This window comes from Crocuta crocuta, unplaced genomic scaffold, assembly GCF_008692635.1.
Source record: "Crocuta crocuta isolate KB4526 unplaced genomic scaffold, BGI_CrCroc_1.0 scaffold1133, whole genome shotgun sequence".
In the NCBI taxonomy this organism is placed as follows: domain Eukaryota; kingdom Metazoa; phylum Chordata; class Mammalia; order Carnivora; family Hyaenidae; genus Crocuta; species Crocuta crocuta.
The window spans coordinates 283,807-287,068 of NW_027530366.1; positions in this window are offsets into that span (position 1 = coordinate 283,807).

Below are 3,262 nucleotides of genomic sequence, written 5' to 3' on the forward strand. Positions count from 1 at the left end.
TAAATGCAGCTTATGGGTCTGATGAGTATCACCTTGAGAATTTGTAGAATTTTTATCATTTTTATGGTCTGTGTTTCAACATCAGCATCTCTCTAATTCTTTGTGGATATATATTCACCAGCTTGTGACCATTAAAAAATGTTTAACACTCTGTAAAGGTCAAAACCAAGATGACAAGTTAGCAGTATTCAGCTGAATGATCAATGGAATACCTGAATCATGAGCACAATGGTCTGATTGCCACTAACCACTGCACATGTTCAGTTCTTAAGAGAAATGCTGGGTAGAGCATAAGGTTTGTAAAAGTGGTCTTGGGAAGTAACTGGAAAGCTATGTTCAGCATAGAATCCTTGAGGCCTTAAATGCCAGGCTAACTCTATATTCTTTCGGTTCAGCATCTCCAGAAGGAAAGTAGGCCTGGGCAATGACGGACCTGGCTATGGGATTCTTGAAAGAGAAAGGAGAGCCTGGCCTAGGAGAGAGAAATAGGGGCAGAGGCAGAAGGAAATGAAGAAACTAGCTAGGGTAGGAATAAAGCAGCAAGTACCAAATTCTATAAGGAGTGAAAAGTATAAATGGAAGTATGTAAATAAAAATGAGCTCTTCTTTATTCTGCTTTGTATGGAAAGCCAGATCTATGTTGGATTTGTGTATATGAGAAGTAAAGCTTTTCAACTGTGATGATTTGAAAATCAGTGAATCATTTATACCTCTGCTCAGCCTGCCTTTCAGCCTCTGGCTGCTGACTCACCTATGTGAAATCTTCCCCAGCCTCATCTATGTTAGGCAGGCCTGTTTCTGCCTTTGCAGGCCCTAAGCTCTCTCACTTGTGAAGGTTTCAGCCAGCATCATATTAAACATATTAAAATGCATCTACATCTTGCATTAAATATTTATATTTTTGCTATAAAATTTTGAAAGTGCATTTGTAATTTTGCTTTGAAATTATTTGTTGGTGCATAACTAATTTAATTTATAATGGCTGTGATTTCTTCATAATCATTATGCATATTTGAAAATTCTTGAGAAGTGAGAAGATCCAATAAAGGAANGGTCAGAGAGAGAGGGAGTCACAGACTGAAACAGGCTCCAGGCTCTGAGCTGGCAGTCAGCACAGAGCCCGACGCGGGGCTCGAACCCACGAACCGCGAGATCATGACCTAAGCGAAAGTCGGACGCTTAACCGACTAAGCCACCCAGGAGCCCCAGGAATTGTTTTTAAAGACAGTGGATTTTTTTAATAGAAAAATGGGGTGCCTGGGTGCCCCAGTCAGTTAAGCGTCTGACTCTCAGTTTTGGCTCAGGTCATGATTTCATGGCTCACGAGCTAGAGTCCCTGAATCCCTGCTTCGGGTTCTCTTTCTCCCTCTCTCTCTGCCACTCCACCACTCACCCTCACGAATGCGTGCTCATTCTCTCGCTCTCTCTCTCTCAAGATAAATAAGTAAACTTTAAAAAAAGAAAAAAGAAAATGTAATAATTAATGAACTTGATATATTTTGTAGCCATTTAATTATTTTTAAGTTTTCCCATCTTTTCGTATTTTATATTCTCTTCTTAACATCTCACTTTTTAAATTTTGTCTCTAAAAAGACTGTAAGTTCTAAGCTCTTAGTTACAGTCATCTAATGGATAAAAGATAGGCACTGAGGACTGATTTAACTGTGTGTGTTGTATGTGTGTCATATGCATGTGTGTTGTGTGTGTGTGTTGTGTGTGTGTATTTGTGATGGTGTTTAAGGCAGTAAGACTCATGTTTTCTTGAAGCTAGAGTTTCATTTATTTGAATTTTGTTCCACAGCCATTTAACTCTTTGCATTGGATGTCTCTTGTAAATACAAATATAAGCCATGAGACTTTTATTTAGTTAGGCAAAATGCTGTTTGATGATGATAGGTGAGAATGATCAGAGATATACACTAAGGAATTTACTATAGAACAGACAAAACTTGAGTTATTGGATATGATAGATGAAGGGAAAGCATGGTTCACTAATAAACCTGAAGTTTCAAACTTGGGCGACTAGTTAAACAATGACATCATTAACAATTACAGCTAAGTCAGAAGGTGGTTGTGGCTAAAATCATTATTTTAGCCAACTTATAAAAATTCCTTAACATATACAGAAGCATGTAACTAAGCATAGTCTCTGAAGTGATCCTAAAAAAGATACAATAATTTGTTATAGGATCAGACCCAGGGGAATGATTACATTGGTCAAGCTTGCCTTCATTCTCTCTGCTGGCCCTAGGCTGAGGGGATATGTACCTTTACCTAACTTTGACTCCAGGGTCAGCTATTTCAATGCATCCCAACTACCACTTTAGACTCCTTCACCCTTCTGCTTCCTCTGCTATACTAATTCCTAAGCTTAATGCACCTTCTTGGTATATTTTTACTACTCTTGCTTTTCATCTGCCAAGCATTGCTGGAGAAAGTTACAGACCCGTGCCAATTTGGACCTCCATAGAAATTCATGTCATCTTCCTCCAATTGGGCTTTCTCTGTTGCCTCTAACCCTTTATTAATTTTTCTGGATTCACTGTCACTTTTCCAATAGCGGCTGTTCCCTCTTTCTCCACCTTATTCAAGCTCTCAAACTCTCTCTCTCAACTTCAGTTTCATCAAATTAAATGCGATAATTCAGGTAGAGCAGTTGCCATAATTCCTGGCACATAGAGGGTTCTAAGTAAACATTTACTGTTAATACTGTTAATATTAAACAAACAGCATAATGTATTTGGTTAAAAAGTTCCAACTCTGGGGTGCCTGCGTGGCTCAGTCAGTTGAGCAGCTGACTCGTGGTCTCAGCTCAGGTCTTGATTTCAGGGTCATGAGTTCAAGCCCCTGTTGGGCTCTCCAACTTTGGAGTCACACTAACATCAAGTTTGAATCGTGATTCTGACATTTACTACTTAATGCGCAAGCTGCTAAACTTTTTTGAGTCTCATTTTTCTCACCTTTAAAATGGAAACAATATTACTACTTTCCAGGGATTTAGTGAGGATTAAATGAGAGTATGTGTGTAAATCCATGTGGAGAGTGTCTGTCACATGAGTATAAGACATTAGTCACCAGGATTATTTTTGGTATTACTATTACAACATCCACTTACTACTTTTTGGGGGGCGGGGGAGAAAGTCATGATCTCCCCTGTGAGAGACTGCAGTGTTTAGTGTCCTCACCTCAATATATTTCCATCTGTTCCCAACCTTTTATTTATTTTTTTAATTTTAGAAAGGGAGAGAGAGCTCCAGTGCAA